We start from the raw sequence: 25,996 nt of genomic DNA, 5'->3' as shown, positions 1-25,996 counted from the left end.
GAGGCCAGAAGGAGGCATCAGGTTCTCTTTTACCCATTTCTTTTTATAAGTTTTATTCTTATTCAGTCTCTTCCTGAACCTTTTCTTGGTTCATCTTTTCTTGGTTAGGTTGGAAGCCAGCAAGCTTAAACGATCCTCCTGTCTCTGCCTTCCTTAGAACTGGGGTCACATGAGTGTGTGGAGTTCCTGACAAATATGTGTACTGGAATTTAATGAACAATCTCACAAGCCTAAATTTGTTAATCTTAATTCTGGTTTTTCCTTTACAAAAAAATCTTTTGATAGTCCAGATTTTATTTGCATCTCTGTGTTTTGGTTGGTAGTACTCTTAACATTTTTCTAAGCATATGACACATAAACAGTCTACATTAATATATTAGTTATTTTATATGTGTTTTACACACATGTATTATGCCATAACCTCTTTAATAGTAATTTTGATGTTCTTAAACTTTTGTATGATATATGTTGTGTGAAATCTGTTAAAAATCTTGATGATGGTTAACCTTTATTGACAACTCAATGGGATTAATAATCACCATGGAAATGAAACTCTTGATTTATATATATGGATTTTTACCAAAGGTTTAAATGAAGAGGGAGGGCCAATGCTTCCCTTTGGCCCGTAGGCATCACCATCTCTTAGGCTGGAATTAGAAAGTGGGGGCTGGGAACCAGCATTCTTTCTCTGACTTCAGATGTAATATAACAAGTTGCCTTGTAGTCCTGCTACCAGGACAAACCTACAATAATTGCCCGTACCCTGAAACTCTGAGCTAGAATCAACATTTCTATTCTCAAGTTAGTTTTTTTTTCAGATATTTTGTCACAGAACTAGAAGGTAGTTAATATAACCTGTTTTGTAACCATGTTCTTACAGATTTCCAGTTATCAGTATAAGGATTTTGTTTTTTGTTTGTTCACAGGATCTCATTAGGGCTGGTTAGTCTTGAACTTGCTATATAGACAAGGGTACCCTTGAACTCTTGATCCCCTGTTTTCATTTCCAAGTGTTAGACTAAACTGGTGTGCACCACTATGCCTAGCTCAGGCATGGTTTTATAAATGAGGCTTTATTAATATCACTTAGCAGTTAAGGAGAGAAATATTAAAATTTAATGTTTTTAATGCCAGGGCCTTGCGCTCACTAGGCAAGCGCTCTACCGCTGAGCTAAATCCCCAACCCTAATTTTCTCATTTTTAAAAATATACTATAGAGACATGCTATGGTCTTATACTCTTAGTGGCATAATCTATTTACTTTTTGATGAACTTCTACCATTAACTAGTGATTGTTTTTGTCTCGCATATTATTTTTCAGCTTTATCCTATTTTATTAGATGCTAACACTGTTATTTCAGGTATGTGTATATAGGTTAATAACTTTTTATTATCTCATTTCTATCTTTCAATTTCATGTTATTATCATATTTTACCTATGGTTCTGTATTAACTAGATTCTCTGAATCCAGTTTTATTATGTGTACTTAAATGATGTTGCAAGCCATTGCCTTTATAGTGATTACTGACATATTTATTACACTTTAATCATTTATGTTTTAACCATATACAAATAGTATATACTATTATCATATATTAATAGTGTCTGTACTTTTACTAGACTGCTATTTTGCCACTGTTTTTCATGCTTCTCTTTAGTTCCCCTTCTATCCTCGATTCTTGGCTTGATGGAGTTTAAAACACTGATAACCCTTTTGACTTCTGCATAATGAGAGAAGCTGACATGAGCCAGACTCAGCAGAACCAACAAACAATTTATGTGTTTTACAATTTTGATTTGTGGGTGTTTGCTCAGCTATTCTTAATTAGTGGGAAGTCTGTGAGATCCATGTTGTGAGTCAGTCAGTCAAGAGAACTTTGTATTTGTTCCCACTGATGTTTTAAAGCCTTCCTTCCCTGGGATTTCTTTTTATTTCTTTTTTTAGCTTGCATTTTCTTAGACCCTGCTGAAGTATAAATTTAAAATCCAAATCTGTTTCAGGGTAAAACTGGTTTTGCATCCTCCAGGGGAAATGTTTTCCTTTCTGAGGACTCAGACTGAGATGGACAAGCTCTCTTTTCATCTCCTAACTTTTGATATCTTGATTCATGATTCTGAATTGATGCCTAGCAAGGTCTTTCCTTCTGCTATTCTAAAGCCTCGTCTCTGTGCCTGCATAGCTATCAGATTTGAGTTTTGACATTCTTGGGGTTGGGAAATGCTTCCAGAGCAGGCACATTTTTGTATTCACCCACCCTTCAGAGTTTCTGCTTGCCCTTACTGTCACTCTTCCCTGAGGGTTTCTCTTACTCTCTCAGAGGCACAACTATGCATTTAAATGCATGTTTTTTTTTCTTTATTAACTTGAGTATTTCTTATTTACGTTTCGATTGTTATTCCCCTTCCCGGTTTCCGGGCCAACATTCTCCTAACCCCTCCACCTCCCCTTCTAGATGGGCTTCCCCTCCCCCCATTAACACTCTCCCCCCAACAATCACGTTCACTGGGGGTTCAGTCTTGGCAGGACCCAGGGCTTCCCCTTCCACTGGTGCTCTTACTAGGCTATTCATTGCTACCTATGAGGTTGGAGCCCAGGGTCAGTCCATGTATAGTCTTTGGGTAGTGGCTTAGTCCCCGGAAGCTCTGGTTGCTTGGCATTGTTGTTCATATGGGGTCTCGAGCCCCTTCAAGCTCTTCCAATCCTTTCTCTGATTCCTTCAACAGGGATCCCGTTCTCAGTTCAGTGGTTTGCTGCTGGCATTCACCTCTGTATTTGCTGTATTCTGGGTGTGTCTCTCAGGAGAGATCTACATCCGGTTCCTGTCAGCCTGCACTTCTTTGCTTCATCCATCTTATCTAGTTTGGTGGCTGTATATGTACTTCTTCCTCTTCCTCTCCTCCTCCTCCTCCTCCTCCTCCTCCTCCTCCTCCTCCTCCTCCTCCTCCTCCTCCTCTTCCTCCTCCTTCTCCTTTACAATTTATCTGCTATTCCATGTGTTTTCAGAATATCTTCTTCAACTCAGTGCTAAAGATGTTTGCCTTAATTTGAAAATTAGAAACATCAGTTTCATGTGAATAGTATCTCTCCTAAAAAACATTGTTGCCTATTAGCATTTGGGGTCCCAGATGCTCTTCATCATCACATGGAGTCCTATTTGTGCCATTTTTGATATAATTATGCTTTACTTTAAAAAAGGAGTATAGCTTTGATTGTTTCTTTTGTAATAACGGATTATATCATTATTAGTACATGTCAGTATGACTCTTGATGTCTATCATGCTGAATATAAGCATATTATATTATAGGATATGTGTGTGTGTGTGTGTGTGTGTGTGTGTGTGTGTGTGTGTGTGTAACAATAATTATATGAAAAAAGAGGTCATGTTTTCCAATTCTATGACATGCTTACCAAAGAGGTCTCAATGGTAGGAACTTGCCATTATTTAATGGTATATTTTATTTTTCAAATAAAGAATCACGTATTCCTTATAGCACATAAAGCTGGTTCTCCCTGACATTTAGCTATATAAGAATTTTTCTTATAAAAGTTTTATGTTGTTTGTGAGGACAATCTGCAAAGTGGAGTTTGGAAGTATTTTCAGCCTCACAAAATAAAGTGGCCTTTGAAGATCTTGACTGAGAAACAAAGTACATTGAAATAATTAAGATTTGATATGTGTATTTTAAAAATGAATAACACTGTTTGGCAGTCATAGCAAACATTTTTTCCTTTTTTTAAAGACTTATTTATTTTATGTATATGAGTATACTCTTTCTCTCTACAGACACACCAGAAGAGGGCATTACATTCCATTTCATATGGTTGTGAGCCGCCATGTGGTTACTGGGAATTGAACTCAGGACCTCTGGAAGAGCAGTTAGCTCTCTTAACCACTGGAACATCTTTCCAGGCTCCCAAATATTTTCTTTAGTGAGAGCAGAGGGTTGGGGATTTAGCTCAGTGGTAGAGCGCTTGCCTAGCAAGCACAAGGCCTTGGGTTTGGTCCCCAGCTCTGAAAAAAAGAAAAGAAAAAAAGAGAGAGAGAGCAGAAAGCATTTTCATAGTGTTGTATTTGATTATAATGATAGGGATTATGGCTTCAATATTAAATGTTTTTTATAGGCTCATGGCTTGATGACTTGTTCCTCAGATAGTGAAGCTCTTTTGGGTCGATGATGGTAACTTTAGGTATGTGTATCTTAGCATACATGCCTGTAAAAGAGGGAAGAGAGTAGAGAATTCTCTGTAGCTGGATTTATGGTCATGAGGAGCCTGACATGGTTGCTGAGATGGGTATCTTAGGGCAACTGTCAGAGCAGCAAATACTCTTTACCCTTACACAGATTTTCCAGCCACCAAAGATTAAATGATGCTGCTGAATTTGTATTTTCTGATGTACAAAAGGAACGCCTCTCATATTGGTAGGAAGAAGCTACCACAACCAAGAGAAAGAACAAAAGACTGGGAGGTGAGGATACATGGCTTCATTTCAGGCCCTGGGGCTAGCCCAAAGTCCAGCTTTGCCAATGTCTTCTCTAAAATTTGGTTGAAGGAACTACCCAGTTGTCTTTGAGAAAATTAGTTTAAATTGGCCCTTTCTACCAAGAATCCTAAATCCTTGTCATCTTTATTGATAAGAGCTTCATTACTTATTGACATAGTTTGGGGCATTTACACAGTCCCTGCATTTAAGTGGTTCGTATCCTGAGAGCTGTCAGTTGGCAATTGTTCTCTAACAGAGTAACAGCTAGATTCAATGAATCTTTAATATCCACTTTTCATGTATATAATTAAAAATTAACACTAATAGCTGAATGTTGTCTATCTTTCCAAGCAGTTGAAACCTAGTCCAACTGACTGCAAAGTTATTTTTAGGCTTTTGTGTGTGTGCAGATGAAGAAGTCTTGGTGTCAAGGTTAAAGTTGTTTCCTCCTCCAAGATACTGGAAAAATTGATGGAAGAAAAACTTTGAGTGTAATCACTGCCTTGTAAGACCTCTGGCCACTGGTGATTTGGTTATCTTCTTACCCAGCTGACAACTGATTCATTGTTTGCACTGGATAATCTCACTTTGTTCAAGCACACCGCTCTTTGTGTTTTTAGTTCCAGGTCTGAACTCATTATGAACAATTTTCTACTCTTCTCTCTGGGAGAATGCTAATGTTGCTTGTTTATACAAAAAGTAAAGTGAAGGAGTTAGTGTTGACATTTTGGCTTGGTGTCAGAGTCAAGAAAGAGTCTATACCATCAGTAATAAGCTAGTTGTTTGCCAATTAACTTCATACATTGACCAGTGATTGCCGACAGTAATGCCTTTAATGGATGCTTCCTTTCTTTTAATTAATTTGTCTCTGTTTTCTTATTTTAAACTCCATAGTGAGCAGCTATATTTTAAGTGGAAGCTTAGAATAATAATGAAGCTCCCTGATGTGTCTTCCCTGCTTAAATCACCACTCCTGTGAAGTGTCCAGGGCCCAGCATAGAGTTATAGGTCCCAGAGAGACCCGTCAAGCATCCTTCAATGACTTGAGCTAGTAAGTAATCTCCCACTGGTGACTGAGAAGTGACCAAGTATATGCTCTCAACAATGTCATAGTCAGTGACATTGGTCTACCAGGAGCAGCCATGGACAATTAACTGTTGTGTTTAAAACAAGCCATTTCACACATTTCCCTGTAGAGTTTTTCTCATTGAGTCATGCTATTGACTTACATGGCAGGATTTTATATAGGACTGTCCGGTGAAGCTCTTCCTTGTGGCTTGTAAAGTTACTGCTGAGAATGCTGTTTTCACTGTTACAGTGAGTTCTTGGTGAAGGACAAAGGAAAAATTACTTTCTCAACTCACCATGTGAAAAACTTGCTTTTCTGAGGCAATTGCTTTATTTACATTAAATAGACATTATGAATCTCATTTCTTTGCTTGAATAACAAAGCATAAAACCAGATTTGTTACCCAGCTCTGGGAAACAAAGAGAAGTGCTTAGCATGCATTGTGTGGAATCACACCTGCCTCTGTCTTTTCCTTTTCTTTGCTTTACAATTCCGAGACCCAATTTTTTCCCCCATTGCCTGATGAAACATTATTTCATCTTGTGATTTTACATTATCTTAATAAAATTGCTTTTTTATTAATAATAAAACAGTATAAATAAGGATGGAGGATGGCTTGGCCAATAGAATTCTTCCCATGTAAGCATGGAGACCTTAGTTCAATACATAGAACTTATTCAAAGAATATGTAAGTGCGGGAGGAGCACATGCCTGTAATTCTAGTGTTAGGGAAACAGAGTGGATCTTTATGACTTGCCGTCCAGGCTGTCTAGCCCAACCAGTAGATTCCAGATTCGAGGGGAAACCTGGTCTCATAAAATAAGGTGTATGGCAATTGAAGAAGACATCTAACAATGACCTTTGGTCTTCACATGCATACACACAAACACACACACACACACACACACACACACACACACACACAAACATATACAAACACCTGCCCACATAGGTGCACACACATATGAGCACACATATTAAATATATAGCATAAATCAAGTAGGAGCATTTATTGTGATGTGATATCCTGTAATGTCAAATTCATCTGAAAGCAAACTCTTCTACTAGAAATAGCCAAAGTCATAAGTAAACTGCCCCATGCATTACCAAACAAGGACTCTTAACTGGTCTGCATTAACAGCTCGTGCACATGGCAGAAATGTGCATAGGCCTTATTTCAAAGCCTAATGTTCGGTAACAAAGTGCTTAAAGGAAGAATTATCATATGACTTCTAAACCCTTAGAAAATGTAAAGCTCTTAGAACTAAATGTACTTGTATGAGGACACCATCAACAATGGAGAAAGGGAGGAGGAGAAAGGACAAAAAAGAGGAGGGAAGAGGTGGGAGATGGCTTAGTGGATAAAGTACTTGTTGAGACACTGGAGTCCAAATCCTCAGTACTTACAAGTACTTTTAAGCAGGGGCGGCAATTCACCTGGAATCCAGAATGTGGGAGGTAGAAACAGGGGATCAATGGTGCAAGATGGCTAGCTAGACTAGCCAAAAGCTGAAACTCTAGGCTAGTCAGAGACTGTCTCAATAAATAAAGTCAAGAACTACTGAAGAAGATATGGGATGTCAACCTTAGCCTCGGCATGCATGTGTTCACACTTGCACACACGAATACAACATGTATACACATACCTACATATCATGCACCTACACATAGAATGAGGTGAAAAATATCACTATTGCAAATAAATTCATACATTTAATAGGCTATTATGTATATACATACATATATATTTTCATATATATTAATTAATTATATTATTTTTCTTACATATGTAACCTAGTAGTCATACTGTTTGGTTTCAGACCCTGGGAGACTGATATTTTACATATCAAAGCAGACTTGGCCTTCAGGTTCTCCCAGCATCCCTCAGTTCCTGCCTGGCATACTCTACCCCTAACCATGAACTTTCTAGCCCAGGGCCTGGGCTGCCCATCCCTCAGGCTATTTACTTTGTTATAACCTCATATACTCAGGTCCCACAGTATCATCACCAACTTCTGTCAACTCCTCTAATGAAAGAAATAACTTTTTCAATTTCTTTAGATAAAGGAACTCACTTTACAAAGACTGATCCCAATGGTCAACCACCTGTGTCTCATGATGAATAATTAGGTAGAAAAAAGTGTAAAATTTGATGTTTATATAAAGCCTGAGGATATGAAAGCTTCTATGAAAATGTCTGAGGGTCCAAGAAAGTATTTGAGGGACTAGGAAAGTGTCTTGAGGTTGGTAAATGCCAGTTTTGAAGGACTTATCTTTTTGTAAACTTAAAAAGTTAAGTAAGAGTTCAAAAATCTATGCCAAGACAAAGAGCATTTATTCTACAAAACCAACCAACACGCAGAGGTCAGCCATTCTCCAAAATGCAGGTTTTAAGGGAACACCTGGATGCTTCTCAGGTCTTATAGGGAACTGGGGGAACTCTCTAAAAGGATTAGGTAATTTAAAATTTAATTGGTGGGTGCTAGGGGGTCACAGGTGGTCAGTGGTTTGCATTCCCGTGTCATGAACAATTAACCATAGGATGATGTAGGGCTGTCCAGCACAGATGGCCCATTCTGAGATAAGATATTTCCTCATGTTTTTGCTTATCCCCAGGCTGTTCTTTGGAAGGGGGTTTTATGACCTTGTTTCTGGACTTTATGGTCTGTTCCTGGAGCTGGTGCCTTATTTTCTGAAATCCGGCCTGATCCTTAAATGGAGACAAGTGGGATTTTTGTTGTCTTTTCAAGTACTGTCAATTAACAGCCTGTTTCCCCCTCTACTTGCTAATTTAATCTGGCTTGAATTGGCTCATTTCACCAGCAGAGAATTAACTTATTAACAACAGTGACAAAAGTATAAACTAATTTTCAGAATAGTGTGCACTGTATGCTCCAGAACATCTTGGAAAAATATTCACTTAAGATATGTAAATTCATTTAAAAATTTTAATTGTTAAAGATAATTCTCATTCATCTAGAAGTGTTAGTTATCCAGAGTTCTCATGCTCAAAAGACTTTAGATAAATGAGTTTTACTCTCTCTATATATATATACATATATACTATATGTGTATATACATATGTATATGTATATATATACACATGTATATGTATATGTATTGATAGTCATAATTGGTGAAAGAAGAAAGATTTATATGATCTGAAGAGAAACCCAAGTATAATAGCCATGACTGGAATTATTTGTTCTCTGATCTCATGAGAATGGTAATGAAATAAGTTAGAAGAAACACACGTCCTATTTAAATTTCTAGTTTCACTAGAAAAGTGTCACTTAATTGGCAAATGGTCAGAGAGACATCACCAGAGCGTCCACCAAGAGCAACCCTGCTTCTCTTCTTCCGTGCACAACGCTGCCTCTGTTTACTCTTTAAGCTGCATTGGCATGCGTTAGTTACCATTTTACTCCCCTTGGCTTAGTGTTGTCTTAGAACTTTCCTATTGTTGTGATAAGACACTTTTTGCAAAGACGTTATTAAAAAAATGAGTTTAATTAGTCTTACAGTTCCAGAGGCTAGAGTCTACGATGATGGAGCAAACGCATAGAACCAGGTGGCTCCCCAGCAGCCCAGAGTGCACATCTTGATCCACAGGCAGGAAGCAGAGAACAAATTGTGAATGACCTGAATATTTTTTGATACTAGTCCCCATCCAATGATACAACTCTTTGTACAAGTACAAATCTCATATTTTTTTTTTTTCCAAAAAGTTCCACCAACTTGGAGCCAAATATCCAAATGCCAAAGTCTTACAGGGATATCTCATTGAAACCACCACAGGTAATTTTCAAAATGTAACGTCTACTGATTATAAGATTGTACAGAGAATCTCTTCTGAAGTGTGTGGAAACATCACCTGTCAATGAGAAAGCCTCTGGCCAATGAGCTGTGTCAGGAAATAGTAGGTGGGAGTTCTGGCAGAGAAAGAGAGAGAGAGAGAGGAATTCTGGGAAAGAGTCAAGTGCAGGAGATTCACCTGGAACTCTGGAGAAGGTCACATAAACCTGAGGAGAGGTAATCCATGTGGCACTCCCAATATAAACTAAGTGGGTTAAATAAGTTATGAACTAGTTAGGGAATAAGCCACAGCTATTGGCCTAAGCATTTATTTATATACGAGAAGCCTCAGGGATGTTATTTCTGGGAACAAAGAGACCTAATAGAAATGCTTGAGGTTATATAAGTTCTAATTATGTTTGCCATAATATGTGTAAACATATTGCTAGGAAACATAAAACCTCTCTCTTCCGTAATGATTAACTTTTGGACTTATCCTTAGGACACAACCTATTTGTTTTTGCTGAAGATTATAAGGCTGTTCTCATAATCTGTCTCTCCATGTTTCTGCTTCACTGTAAAAGCTCAGAACTGGTCAAGAGTAATAGTGGCCATTTCTCCAAAGTAAGGGATAATGTTTGGGCTCCATACCAATTAGATTACGTCTACTGGAGATGGATTTTGAAAGGGAAAACTTAGAATCTGTTGTTGGAGTGGAAGTGCAAGGCCACAGGGCAGGTGTTTGCTTCCCTTCAGATGTTCCAGGGAAGGAGGAGAATGAGGGTTTTAAGGGCCAGTGCCTGTGCCTCCTTTGGCTGTGGGGTAGACTGGTTCTCAGCTCTGACTTGAGAAGGTCTAGGTTAACCTTGGGATTTGAGGGGATGCTATTTCTCTTTTCTCCTTGTTTCTATCTACTCACACCATCATGCAACTGAGATCTAAATTTGTTTTTGTTTCAGCAGGGAGAAGTCCATTTAGGTCTACAAAAGGCTGAATGTGTTCTTTGGGTAGTTTACCATGTGGGATTTGGAGGTAAAAATAACTCAGCAAGTTATAAATGCTCTTTGGTTTTTATTTAATTTCTTCCCATTGGCATACACTTTTTTTTTTTCTGGAAGCATCATAGGAAGATGGAAAGACTGGGAAAGGGAGAATAAATTTTTTTAAAATAAAACACTGACCACAAGAACAAGGTCTGTTGTTGCCCACTGCCCGAGATCTTCAAGCTTCAGTCCCATGATTTCTCACTTGGACTTTTGCAATCAGAGATAGCAGCAATGACCTCCAAATGGAGGGCTACTGCAACTTGGTATTCTCACCCAGTATATGCAAGATACTGACAACATCATCGCCATGCAGTGCTCTGGATGCAAAGGCACCAGAATGCTTACAGAAAGTCCAGGAATTCCTATTTCACTTCCCCATGGTTCTTCCCTCACGGAGTTCTTCCCTGGAACTCCCTGGCTTATGAGGCTGGATATCCTTGGAACTCTCAAGGCGAGCACATGGAGTGGCAGGAGTCTCCCTACAGTGTATTCCATCTCAAAAGTTCCGAGAGCCCTAGAACCCAGGCATCCACCAGAGAAAATAGAGCCCTGTGTGAAGAGGAAGAGCTGGAGTCGGATTCCGATGACGAAGTGGAGTGTCACCTGAGCAGTACGGAGATCACCGAGGAGCTCCACCAGTATTTGCACAGACTGAGAGGCACAGAGAAGAGCGACGGCGACAGCAGCAGCTGGACGAGGAAGGTCTGAATGACTATGTGAATGCGGACCACGGCCTGTACCTCAACCACCACAGGTCAGTGGAGCCCCCATCTGAGAAGCCCTGGGAGCGGCGCCAAGCAGAGATGAAGAGCTTATATGGGAACAGCGCTCCCGAGATCCTGGCTATGGAGGCTTCTGTGCAGCTGAGCGTTGACAAGCACTGTGACAGAAAGCAGCCGAAGTACTGGCCTGTCATTCCCCTGAAGTTCTGAGGCCTCGGCACCGGGACCCTAGGCAATGCCTCACAGTTCCTAGCCTCTCCCTCTTCATGTCTTTGGACATTTTCAGAGAAAGAGGCCTGTATACCAACATGGCGGACACAGTCTGTCAGCCACTTATAATTCTGTCAATAGGAGGTATACTGTTGCCAACACAAGGAATGTTCACTTGACATAGGTGTTGTGCTGGTCCTCAGTTTTCTCTGTAACAGTCCAGTTCACTGAAATTATTGCCTAGAGATCCTGCCTATTGTTTTGCATGTTTAATTTACAACTTTGAACTGTCCTGAATGTCATAAAAGCCTTAGGACACATGTTATCCATTCCTACATTTTATGATCAGTTTTCATACAGCCCATGCTAGCTACAGACTCTTAAATCTTCCTGCTTCCACCTCCCAAATGCTAGCTTACAGGCTTGCACCCCACACTGGGCTTCTGTCCACACATTTTCTCTGACTGTAGCTCTTTGGATGCCTTTGAAAACAATGCAAGTTACGGTAAGACAGGTGTCACTTGTTACTCAGCTAGGTGTCAGCCCGCATGCTCTATAAAAGGCCTGAGAGTAAATACTCTGGACTTGGCAGGCCATGTTGTCTGTGTCATAATTGCTTAGCCCTGTTGTCTTCATTGCATAAAAGCAGCCATAGTTACTGAATAAACAAATGAATGTGACTGTGTTTCAATAAAACTTTATTTGTAAAAAAATAAAATAAAACAAAACACCTTAATTCTTATGCTGATGCATTTTTAATTTTAGTTTTTAATTCATTTGGATAGAAATCATAGCAAAATATAAAAATAATACTTTAGAAGTATCATTGTTTGAAGTGGAGATTTCCGATTTCTTCAGAGACTCAGTTGCGTTATGTGATATTTTTCTGGAAACTGTCTTATGAGAGGAGCTGTGCTGAAGCAGACATGTGGTGCTTTTCTGGAAGCAGCCTGGGAAAAGGGCATGTATTGTTTTGCTAGAGCTGATGCTTGAGAGAACACATGAGGTTTGGAAAGGGTATAAACACAACACAACAGACAGTGGACAATGCTGTGTGGTATTAGTATGCCTTACCAGTCTTTGCTGGTCATTGTTGGGCTTTGCTGGTGCTGGTCTTCACTGACAATGCTGTATGTTATTGAGTTTGCCTTGGCATTTCTTGCTGGTCATCCTTTGTCATGACTCATAGAGAAAAACACTCTGAAGAACTTCTGGTTGTGTTCCAGTGGCCTCTTACTGCTTTCACAGATGGGCTGATGGGTAGAGCTGTGAGGTTTCTTCTGGCTTGACCCGCCATTCCTGATTCCTGAATGGTGTTCGTGAGTGGATTGATTTGCTGCTTCGGATTTGTGTGAACTGAATTGCTTATGTCTTGACAAGGCAGATTAGATTAGCTCCAAAGAACTGTTTCTAAACAGGTCCGCATCCTCCATTGCCCTAGTAACCTTTCCTGTCTACTACATCAGGTGAATGGTGGGCTAGAAGGGAGGTTAAAGCATTTATGAACCCTTATTAAAAAGTAGGTTTTACAAATTTTAAGCCTTTATTGTTCAATGATATTATTTGCTCTTTTCCTTTCACATCACCGTCTTTCTTTGAAATAGTCTACTATGTCCCCTTACTAGTTTTCTACCTTTTATCATACCCCAATTTATACACACACATATTTTAATAATTCCTACCTAATGTTCACATTTGAGAAAGAACATGTGACATTTTAAATCCTGGGACTGGGTTACCTAACTCAGAATGAATATTTCCTGCTTCATTAATCTATCTATGAATTTCACATTTTCATTTTTCTTGTACCTAAATAACTTTTCCTTATGTATATGTGCTATATTTTTATTATCTGTTTAGCAGTTGATAGACATCTAAGCAGTATTAATGTCTTTGCTATTGTGAATAAGGAAGCAGTAAACTTGGATGAAGAAATATCTCTATAATAGGGAAAACAGAATAGGTGATGGAGAGGCAGAGTAGAGGAAAGAGTTTGGGGAGAGATAAAAAAAAACTAAAGATGTTTTAACATGCTATACAGACTCCTGATACTTCGTAAGCTTACTAAGTAACCTACACATATATACATATAAAATAAGTTTAAATTGAGTTATCCTCTGTGGGGGGGCAATGCCTGTCCCAGAAGCCATAGACTGTTAAACAAGAACCCAATGGTAGGTATGGTTTACTGCTTTAAGCTTGTTGGTCAGGAGGATTTCATACATGCCCTCAAATGTTGCATGCTATTTTCATTGTCTTTGGTTATCCTCCAAACCTTGATAGTAAAGCACCATATACTTGAGTCATAGGATATGGGAAAATCAAGTTGGTACTCACCTGAAAACCTTATCTCTACTACTTGGCTTCCGTAGTATTGGGAGGTGTGAGAGCTCCAATAATGAGTACCCCACCAAAGTATATCCATTGAGGCAATAGTGGTATGCCTATTATGGTTGTAACCAATCACTTTTTGATTAGATTGAAAGCCTGATCCATAAGATGGTACTAATGCCTGGGACAAAACACTGTGGTAAGCAAAGAGACAAACTCTAGGGGGGATCCCAGAACTATTACTCCTCAAATAGACAAATAAATAAACTGCCTTCTATATTCATAGGTTAGTGCGTCTTTAAATTCTCATCAGCAAAACTTTTTGTAGTAAATGGTGATTTGCATGGAGACTCACAACTGGTCAAATGCAGAGAATAAACACCATGCACGGAATGCTAAGCTTTAAGTGCAACATCTCTGTCACACCTTGTCTGTCCAAAGCCCAGGGATCACCATGGAAGAGGAATCAGAAAGATTGTAAGAACAAGAGGTACTGAATGCCTGTAGTTAAACAGTGTTTGCTGGATATGACTGACTCATTGCACACATGAACTCACATGACATTGCATGCACAAGACCTGTGTAACATCTAACCAGGCAAAATACCAGCACAAATGAGAGAACAGCTCATGAAGTCTAACCTCTAGCTGAGGAGCTCCAGTGATTGGTTGCTGCTGGTGGAGGAAGAGTCTGATTTCTTTAGGGATGTGGAATCTGAGAAGTTACCCAGGAACCAGTAGGTGGTCTTTTTCCTATTCCCAAACAGGAAGAACTAAGTGGAATCAATGGGTTAAAAAGAAAGCACATTGTTTTTTGGGGAGGAGAGTGGTGGAGAGATAGAAGGAACATTTGATTACACACAATGTATGAAATTCGCAAAAACTTAACAAAGACAAAAGTATGTATTGAAAGATATTCTTTTGACCGTCACTTGTCATCATCTGCCCCTATAGCCACATATCCAGAACTCTAGTTGTTGGTTCCACTTGCCCTTTTCGAGGGTTTTTATTTGTATGTGCAAGCAAAAGTACGTGCATACGTTTATCTTCCTCCATTTTACATGTAAGATAGCATCTACATTTTAATTTGTTCGTTTTGTGTATGTGTGTGTGCACGTGGACACACACATGTCTTGGCAGGTGAGAGGACAACTTGAAGGTGTTGCTTCTCTTCTTTTGCTCTACAGATACTAGGGATCAAACTCAGGCCATCAGAATGGTGGCAATTGTGAGAGTCCTCTTGCCAGGCATAAGGCAGTTTTAAACATGTTGCACTCTAAATCTTGGTTCTCTCTCCCTCTCTTTATAAACACTCTCCCACAGAGAGGGTTAGAATGCAGAACCATCATCTGTCAGTATGTAGAATTTGTACTAACTTTAATGACCACATTCCATTGAATAGACATAATTAGCCATTCTGATAGTACAAAAATTAACATTTTAATTCCTTTGCTAATACTGCTTCAATGACTACATTTGTGCACATAGTGTTTTGTGGTACTCAATACCTATTCCATAGCAAGATTTGCTGTGTTAAGGATTATACTGGTAGGCTTGATAATACTGATTCTCTTTCACAGAGGTGGCAATGATTTTTGTACTGCACTCTCACTTACAAATGATATTTCAAGGTAATTTAGTTTGCCTCTCTCATATTATAAGTGGTGTGGTTTAGATGTAAGTTCCCTCCACAGACTCATGTGTTTTGACCTTTACTTGAGGTTCTATATTGTGGATATGGAACCTATGAGATGTGGGGTATAGGTGGAGGAAGTGAGTCTCTGGGTGGGGTGTTGTCTAGTGGTTTATAGCCTGGTCTGCCCCGTTTTTTTCTCTACTCTGTTGTACATGGAGGGACAAACAAGTGGTCTAGCATTCTGCCACCCTTGCCATGAAGGAGCCCGTCCCCTGCCATGTCTTCCCCACGGTGATTGATTTTAGCCTTTCAAGGTATTAAGCCTATTCTCTAAGTTGCTTCTTGTGTCATATTTGATCACCAGAGAAGCCACTAATATTATAATTGAGGTTGACATTTGTTAAAAAAATCCTTTGAAGCTTTCTGAGAATTATCTACTTATGTCTTTAGAAATTTCTATTATTATTATTATTATTAATTTTCATGCTTGCTGATTTTAGAAATTCCTATTGTAACTTTATCCCTTTTTTTGAAATATTATAAGAAATGTCTCCCTTCATCTATGATGTCTTTTTTCTTTTCATGTCTTTATTTTTCCTTGAGTTTGGGATATATCCTACAAATTAGCATAGACTGGCTTTTAACTCATTACAGACCTTCTGCCTCAGCTTCCCAAGTGCTTGAAGCCTATCTTTTGGCTTTGCTCATTATCTTTTGACCAGAAAAGCTACTTTTGTTTCTATGCAGTAAAAACCATGTTAGTATTACACTGATTCTGAATTCTCAGAAGTACTCTGAAAGGTTTTATTTATTTCCAAGTTGCCCTTCCTTGTCATTTTGTTATTTTTCTGGCTTTGTTTTACTTATATTTGCATTTTTTATTTGAAATTTATTCTTGATTATGCAATAAGAAATTAATTTGATTTAAAGAGGATATATCTACCCAGTGGTTTAAACACAATTTATTGAACTATACTGTCTATCCTTGAAAAATATTAGAGGCAGGGGTCATGGGGTCATGGAGTGAGATCTCAACAGTGGTAAGTGACACTAGTCTTTTGGCTGGGCTCAGGGTAGACAGTGGCTCCTATTTCTTGGACACCTGATCAGTAGATGTTCTGGTACGTGTTGCCGAGTGATGAACTGGACTCTGGTTTGGTCCACGCATCACAGACTCCTGCTGTTTTTATTGACATTTAGGAGATTTCCTTGAACAAACATTTATTGATTTGCTATCCATTCCTAGGCCAATTTCCAGAGACCTTACATGTTTACATTTTCTAACTCACACCAAGTATGTGGCTATTTCATAGGCACAGGGTGGGAAAGGACATTCACAGGGATGCTGTGAGAGGGGAATGGAAGACATCATGATAAGCTCCTTTATTATGGAAGCCTGATCCAATTTCTTTCTGTGTCCAGTAGTGTTTTAAAATATTCTTTCTCCACATAAGTAATAATTGTGATGTTGTGATGGCTCTCATTTTCCTTACGTTAGATGTCATGCATTTATAAGTTTTCATCATGCATTTTGTTTCCTCGTGCTCAGTTTATCTGATAGCTAGGCTTATTAAATTTATTTATTTAATTAATTGTTTTCCTTTGGGGGGCTCCAAGGTTTGACCTTTAAGGTCTAGGCTGAACACACAGCTTACCCCGACTCACATTTTCATCACAGTGTTTGTATTCTACATGATCCTACTATACAATCTTTTATTATAGCATCCATTTGCTCTTGTAGATGTCTTGACATTATTCTGTCTTTTTTTGGCAGAGAATGCTGCTAGCAAATGTGTAGGCTTAGCCAGTTACATTCCTGTTGGTTCCTTTTTTCCATTCTCTCATTGAGGACGGTGGTGGGAGGAGAGAGGGTTGCAGTCAGAATGTAAAGTGAATAAATAAATAAATAAGTAAATGGGAAAAAATTATTGGGAAGCCACTCTCTGTTGAGTTCACTGGTCCCAAGAAACAAGGCCAGGGAAGTCACCATAGGGAGAGAACAGGGGATGGGAAAGAGAACAGAACACTGGAGCAGAGAGGGAGAGGGAGAGAGAGAAGGAGGGGGAGGGGAAGGAGGGATAGGGAGGGAGAGAGAAGAGGAGAGACCAAAATGTTTGGATGATATAGCAAAGAGGCTCTAGTGGAAAGGCAGACCAGCCCCTGGGCTGTAAAGTTCAGGGTTGAGGGCTGGGTATGCCAGGTGGGATGCTGGGAGAACTAGGAGGTCAAGTCTGCTTCGGTGTGTTAACTTTTCACCTGAGCTGTTTGTTCTGGCGTCTGAAACCCAACAACAGCAATCTAATTTGTGTCAGTAAATTCTTGGATCAATGCCTCAGGTGATTATATAGCTTCAGTTCTTGTGTTTTATTCTCCCAGTATTCTCCAGATGCCTCCTTGGGAGTATATTGGTGTTTTTGTGTTTCCTACCTTCTGTGACCATCATTTTTCTAAATCTAAAGTTCTCCTTTATATCAGTCTATTTACTCTCTCCTTCATTCCCGCTCCTCCTGTGTTTCCTGCGGTGTCTTCATCTCTAATTCTTCTTCCGTTTATTTTTCACTTCCACTGTCTTTTGGGTTTTCTTTATCTTTGAAAAATGTTCTTTGGGTTGGTACAAGTCTTATTTCTTACTGCTTGCTCTGATTTAGACAAGTGTTCTTCAAAGTCCAAATGTTAAGGACCTGCTTGTCAGGTGGTGGAAACTGGTAGTTGATCTGAGGTGTTGAGCAGGCTGTTGGGACCCAGCTTTCTCTTTGCTTCCTGGTTGTCCTGATTTGGTCAGCTTCACCATTTGTTTCTGCCATGAGGTCCTCTGCACTGTACGAAAAAAAAAAAAAAAAAACAAAGAGTCTACAAACCAGATTGAAAACTTCAAACTTTTAATTTAATTAAGAAGTTTCTAGTCTCTGCACCCAAATCCCGTGGGAGGGAGAGCTAAACCTTCGGAAAGGCAGACACGCCTGGGAAACCAGAAGAGAATGCACTCTGCACACATCTCGGATGCCAGAGGAAAACATCAAACGCCATCTGGAACCCTGGTGCACTGAAGCTCCCGGAAACGGCGGCGCAGATCTTCCTGGTTGCTGCCTCCGCAGAGAGCTCGAGGGCAGCACCCCGCGAGCGAACTTGAGCCTCGGGACCACAGGTAAGACCAACTTTTCTGCTGCAAGTGACCTGCCTGGTGAACTCAAGACACAGGCCCACAGGAACAGCTGAAGACCTGTAGAGAGGAAAAACTACACGCCCGAAAGCAGAACACTCTGTCCCCATAACTGGCTGAAAGAAAACAGGAAAACAGGTCTACAGCACTCCTGACACAGGCTTATAGAACAGTCTAGCCACTGTCAGAAATAGCAGAACAAAGTAACACTAGAGATAATCTGATGGCGAGAGGCAAGCGCAGGAACCCAAGCAACAGAAACCAAGACTACATGGCACCATCGGAGCCCAATTCTCCCATCAAAACAAACATGGAATATCCAAACACACCAGAAAAGCAAGATCTAGTTTCAAAATCATATTTGATCATGATGGACTTCAAAAAAGACGTGAAGAACTCCCTTAGAGAACAAGTAGAAGCCTACAGAGAGGAATCACAAAAATCCCTGAAAGAATTTCAGGAAATCATAAATAAACAAGTAGAAGCCCATAGAGAGAAGTCACAAAAATCCCTGAAACAATTCCAGGAAATCATAAATAAACAAGTAGAAGCCCATAGAGAGGAGTCACAAAAATCCCTGAAAGAATTCCAGGAAAACACAATCAAACAGTTGAAGGAATTAAAAATGGAAATAGAAGCAATCAAGAAAGAACACATGGAAACAATCCTGGATATAGAAAACCAAAAGAAGAGACAAGGAGCTGTAGATACAAGCTTCATCAACAGAATACAAGAGATGGAAGAGAGAATCTCAGGAGCAGAAGATTCCATAGAAATCATTGACTCAACTGTCAAAGATAATGTAAAGCGGAAAAAGCTGCTGGTCCAAAACATACAGGAAATCCAGGACTCAATGAGAAGATCAAACCTAAGAATAATAGGTATAGAAGAGAGTGAAGACTCCCAGCTCAAAGGACCAGTAAATATCTTCAACAAAATCATAGAAGAAAACTTCCCTAACCTAAAAAAGGAGATACCCATAGGCATACAAGAAGCCTACAGAACTCCAAATAGATTGGACCAGAAAAGAAACATCTCCCGTCACATAGTAGTCAAAACACCAAACGCACAAAATAAAGAAAGAATATTAAAAGCAGTAAGGGAAAAAGGTCAAGTAACATATAAAGGCAGACCTATCAGAATCACACCAGACTTTTCACCAGAAACTATGAAGGCCAGAAGATCCTGGACTGATGTCATACAGACCCTAAGAGAACACAAATGCCAGCCCAGGTTACTGTATCCTGCAAAACTCTCAATTAACATAGATGGAGAAACCAAGATATTCCATGACAAAACCAAATTTACACAATATCTTTCTACAAATCCAGCACTACAAAGGATAATAAAGGGTAAAGCCCAACATAAGGAGGCAAACTATACCCTAGAAGAAGCAAGAAACTAATCGTCTTGGCAAAAAAACAAAGAGAAGAAAAGCACACAAACATAACCTCACATCCAAATATGAATATAACAGGAAGCAATAATCACTATTCCTTAATATCTCTCAACATCAATGGCCTCAACTCCCCAATAAAAAGACATAGATTAACAAACTGGATACGCAACGAGGACCCTGCATTCTGCTGCCTACAGGAAACACACCTCAGACACAAAGACAGACACTACCTCAGAGTGAAAGGCTGGAAAACAACTTTCTAAGCAAATGGTCAGAAGAAGCAAGCTGGAGTAGCCATTCTAATATCAAATAAAATCAATTTTCAACTAAAAATCATCAAAAAAGATAAGGAAGGACACTTCATATTCATCAAACGAAAAATCCACCAAGATGAACTCTCAATCCTAAATATCTATGCCCCAAATACAAGGGCACCTACATACGTAAAAGAAACCTTACTAAAGCTCAAAACACACATTGCACCTCACACAATAATAGTAGGAGATTTCAACACCCCACTCTCATCAATGGACAGATCATGGAAACAGAAATTAAACAGAGACGTAGACAGACTAAGAGAAGTCATGAGCCAAATGGACTTAACGGATATTTATAGAACATTCTATCCTAAAGCAAAAGGATATACCTTCTTCTCAGCTCCTCATGGTACTTTCTCCAAAATTGACCATATAATTGGTCAAAAAACGGGCCTCAACAGGTACAGAAAGATAGAAATAATCCCATGCGTGCTATCGGACCACCACGGCCTAAAACTGGTCTTCAATAACAATAAGGGAAGAATGCACACATATACGTGGAAATTGAACAATGCTCTACTCAATGGTAACCTGGTCAAGGAAGAAATAAAGAAAGAAATTAAAGACTTTTTAGAATTTAATGAAAATGAAGGTACAACATACCCAAACTTATAGGACACAATGAAAGCTGTGCTAAGATGAAAACTCATGGCGCTGAGTGCCTGCAGAAAGAAACAGGAGAGAGCATATGTCAGCAGCTTGACAGCACACCTAAAAGCTCTAGAACAAAAAGAAGCAAATACACCCAGGAGGAGTAGAAGGCAGGAAATAATCAAACTCAGAGTGGAAATCAACCAAGTAGAAACAAAAAGGACCATAGAAAGAATCAACAGAGCCAAAAGTTGGTTCTTTGAGAAAATCAACAAGTTAGATAAACCCTTAGCCAGACTAATGAGAGGACACAGAGAGTGTGTCCAAATTAACAAAATCAGAAATGAAAAGGGAGACATAACTACAGATTCAGAGGAAATTCAAAAAATCATCAGATCCCTGTGTTTACCGGAAGTCCCACACCGGCGGATCCCGGACCGCAGCAGCTCTCTGCTCCCAAACCCCGTGGGAGAGAGACCTCACCGCCTGATCAAGTGGGCACTCCTGAGGCTGCAGATCGGAGGAGACCACCAACACTGCCCACCCCTGCCCACATCCCTGGCCCAAGAGGCAACTGTATAAGGCCTCTGGGTTCCCGTAGGGGAGGGCCCGGGAGCGGCAGGACCCCTGCGCCTGAGACACTGCCGGAACCTGAAGGAAACAGACCGGATAAACAGTTCTTTGCACCCAAATCCCGTGGGAGGGAGAGCTGAACCTTCAGAGAGGCGGACACGCCTGGGAAACCAGAAGAGACTGCACTCTGTGCACATCCAGGCGCCAGAGGAAAACACCAAACGCCATCTGGAACCCTGGTGCACGGAGGCTCCTGGAAAGAGCGGCGCAGATCTTCCCGGTTGCTGCCACAGCGGAGAGGACTTAGGCAGTACCCCACGAGCAAACTTGAGCCTTGGAACTGCAGGTAGGACCAACTTTTCCCCTGCAAGAAACCTGCCTGGTGAACTCAGGACACACAGAGGCAAAATTCCTCTAAGGCCGGGCACTTCCTGTGTTTACCGGAAGTCCCACACCGGCGGATCCCGGACCGCAGCAGCTCTCTGCTCCCAAACCCCGTGGGAGAGAGACCTCACCGCCTGATCAGGTGGGCACTCCTGAGGCTGCAGAGCGGAGGAGACCACCAACACTGCCCACCCCTGCCCACATCCCTGGCCCAAGAGGCAACTGTATAAGGCCTCTGGGTTCCCATAGGGGAGGGCCCGGGAGCGGCAGGACCCCTGCGTCTGAGACACTGCCGGAACCTGAAGGAAACAGACCGGATAAACAGTTCTCTGCAACCAAATCCCGTGGGAGGGAGAGCTGAACCTTCAGATAGGCGGACACGCCTGGGAAACCAGAAGAGACTGCACTCTGTGCACATCCAGGCGCCAGAGGAAAACACCAAACGTCATCTGAAACCCTGGTGCACGGAGGCTCCCGGAAGGAGCGGCACAGATTTTCCCGGTTGCTGCCACAGCGGAGAGGACTTAGGCAATACCCCACGAGCAAACTTGAGCCTTGGAACCACAGGTAGGACCAACTTTTCCCCTGCAAGAAACCTGCCTGGTGAACTCAAGACACAGGCCCACAGGAACAGCTGAAGACCTGTAGAGAGGAAAAACTACACGCCCGAAAGCAGAACACTCTGTCCCCATAACTGGCTGAAAGAAAACAGGAAAACAGGTCTACAGCACTCCTGACACACAGGTTATAGGACAGTCTAGCCACTGTCAGAAATAGCAGAACAAAGTAACACTAGAGATAATCTGATGGCGAGAAGCAAGCGCAGGAACCCAAGCAACAGAAACCAAGACTACATGGCATCATCGGAGCCCAATTCTCCCACCAAAGCAAACACGGAATATCCAAACACACCAGAAAAGCAAGACCTAGTTTCAAAATCATATTTGATCATGATGCTGGAGGACTTCAAGAAAGACATAAAGAACTCCCTTAGAGAACAAGTAGAAGCCTACAGAGAGGAATCGCAAAAATCCCTGAAAGAATTCCAGGAAAACACAATCAAACAGTTGAAGGAATTAAAAATGGAAATAGAAGCAATCAAGAAAGAACACATGGAAACAACCCTGGACATAGAAAATCAAAAGAAAAGACAAGGAGCTGTAGATACAAGCTTCACCAACAGAATTCAAGAGATGGAAGAGAGAATCTCGGGAGCAGAAGATTCCATAGAAATCATTGACTCAATTGTCAAAGATAATGTAAAGCGGAAAAAGCTACTGGTCCAAAACATACAGGAAATCCAGGACTCAATGAGAAGATCAAACCTAAGGATAATAGGTATAGAAGAGAGTGAAGACTCCCAGCTCAAAGGACCAGTAAATATCTTCAACAAAATCATAGAAGAAAACTTCCCTAACCTAAAAAAAGAGATACCCATAGGCATACAAGAAGCCTACAGAACTCCAAATAGATTGGACCAGAAAAGAAACACCTCCCGACACATAATTGTCAAAACACCAAACGCACAAAATAAAGAAAGAATATTAAAAGCAGTAAGGGAAAAAGGTCAAGTAACATATAAAGGCAGACCTATCAGAATCACACCAGACTTTTCACCAGAAACTATGAAGGCCAGAAGATCCTGGACAGATGTCATACAGACCCTAAGAGAACACAAATGCCAGCCCAGGTTACTGTATCCTGCAAAACTCTCAATTAACATAGATGGAGAAACCAAGATATTCCATGACAAAACCAAATTTACACAATATCTTTCTACAAGTCCAGCACTACAAAGGATAATAAAGGGTAAAGCCCAACATAAGGAGGGAAGCTATACCCTAGAAGCAAGAAACTAATCATCTTGGCAAAAAAACAAAGAGAATGAAAGCACACAAACATAACCTCACTTCCAAATATGAATATAACGGGAAGCAATAATCACTATTCCTTAATATCTCCCAATATCAATGGCCTCAACTCCCCAATAAAAAGACATAGATTAACAAACTGGATACGCAACGAGGACCCTGCATTCTGCTGCCTACAGGAAACACACCTCAGAGACAAAGACAGACATTACCTCAGAGTGAAAGGCTGGAAAACAATTTTCCAAGCAAATGGTCAGAAGAAGCAAGCTGGAGTAGCCATTCTAATATCAAATAAAATCAATTTTCAACTAAAAGTCATCAAAAAAGATAAGGAAGGACACTTCATATTCATCAAAGGAAAAATCCACCAAGATGAACTCTCAATCCTAAATATCTATGCCCCAAATACAAGGGCACCTACATATGTAAAAGAAACCTTACTAAAGCTCAAAACACACATTGCACCTCACACAATAATAGTGCGAGATTTCAACACCCCACTCTCATCAATGGACAGATCATGGAAACAGAAATTAAACAGAGATGTAGACAGACTAAGAGAAGTCATGAGCCAAATGGACTTAACGGATATTTATAGAACATTCTATCCTAAAGCAAAAGGATATACCTTCTTCTCAGCTCCTCATGGTACTTTCTCCAAAATTGACCATATAATTGGTCAAAAAACGGGCCTCAACAGGTACAGAAAGATAGAAATAATCCCATGCGTGCTATCGGACCACCACGGCCTAAAACTGGTCTTCAATAACAATAAGGGAAGAATGCCCACATATACGTGGAAATTGAACAATGCTCTACTCAATGATAACCTGGTCAAGGAAGAAATAAAGAAAGAAATTAAAACTTTTTAGAATTTAATGAAAATGAAGGTACAACATACCCAAACTTATGGGACACAATGAAAGCTGTGCTAAGAGGAAAACTCATAGTGCTGAGTGCCTGCAGAAAGAAACAGGAAAGAGCATATGTCAGCAGCTTGACAGCACACCTAAAAGCTCTAGAACAAAAAGAAGCAAATACACCCAGGAGGAGTAGAAGGCAGGAAATAATCAAACTCAGAGCTGAAATCAACCAAGTAGAAACAAAAAGGACCATAGAAAGAATCAACAGAACCAAAAGTTGGTTCTTTGAGAAAATCAACAAGATAGATAAACCCTTAGCCAGACTAACGAGAGGACACAGAGAGTGCGTCCAAATTAACAAAATCAGAAATGAAAAGGGAGACATAACTACAGATTCAGAGGAAATTCAAAAAATCATCAGATCTTACTATAAAAACCTATATTCAACAAAACTTGAAAATCTTCAGGAAATGGACAATTTCCTAGACAGATACCAGGTATCGAAGTTAAATCAGGAACAGATAAACCAGTTAAACAACCCCATAACTCCTAAGGAAATAGAAGCAGTCATGAAAGGTTTCCCAACCAAAAAGAGCCCAGGTCCAGACGGGTTTAGTGCAGAATTCTATCAAACCTTCATAGAAGACCTCATACCAATATTATCCAAACTATTCCACAAAATTGAAACAGATGGAGCCCTACCGAATTCCTTCTATGAAGCCACAATTACTCTTATACCTAAACCACACAAAGACCCAACAAAGAAAGAGAACTTCAGACCAATTTCCCTTATGAATATCGACGCAAAAATACTCAATAAAATTCTGGCAAACCGAATTCAAGAGCACATCAAAACAATCATCCACCATGATCAAGTAGGCTTCATCCCAGGCATGCAGGGATGGTTTAATATGAGGAAAACCATCAACGTGATCCATCATATAAACAAACTGAAAGAACAGAACCACATGATCATTTCATTAGATGCTGAGAAAGCATTTGACAAAATTCAACACCCCTTCATGATAAAAGTCCTGGAAAGAATAGGTATTCAAGGCCCATACCTAAACATAGTAAAAGCCATATACAGCAAACCAGTTGCTAACATTAAACTAAATGGAGAGAAACTTGAAGCAATCCCACTAAAATCAGGGACTAGACAAGGCTGCCCACTCTCTCCCTACTTATTCAATATAGTTCTTGAAGTTCTAGCCAGAGCAATCAGACAACAAAAGGAGATCAAGGGGATACAGATCGGAAAAGAAGAGGTCAAAATATCACTATTTGCAGACGACATGATAGTATATTTAAGTGATCCCAAAAGTTCCACCAGAGAACTACTAAAGCTGATAAACAACTTCAGCAAAGTGGCTGGGTATAAAATTAACTCAAATAAATCAGTTGCCTTCCTCTATACAAAAGAGAAACAAGCCGAGAAAGAAATTAGGGAAACGACACCCTTCATAATAGACCCAAATAATATAAAGTAACTCGGTGTGACTTTAACCAAGCAAGTAAAAGATCTGTACAATAAGAACTTCAAG

At 40.1% G+C, this 25,996-nt stretch overlaps 1 protein-coding gene and 1 pseudogene; one reads left to right on the top strand and one right to left on the bottom strand.

Moving 5' to 3' along the window:
- Erich1 (glutamate-rich 1) overlaps nucleotides 1–25,996 on the bottom strand; it is a gene marked incomplete at its 5' end in the record, with an annotated part of 52,793,804 nt that overhangs the window by 24,965,738 nt on the left and 27,802,070 nt on the right.
- Gemin8-ps7 (gem (nuclear organelle) associated protein 8, pseudogene 7) lies at nucleotides 10,628–11,328 on the top strand (annotated as a pseudogene).

This window comes from Rattus norvegicus, chromosome 16 (genome assembly GCF_021556685.1).
Source record: "Rattus norvegicus strain SHRSP/BbbUtx chromosome 16, alternate assembly SHRSP_T2T, whole genome shotgun sequence".
NCBI lineage: Eukaryota > Metazoa > Chordata > Mammalia > Rodentia > Muridae > Rattus > Rattus norvegicus.
Note: the sequence above shows the minus strand (reverse complement) of the source record. Positions and strands in the feature narration are given on the sequence as shown.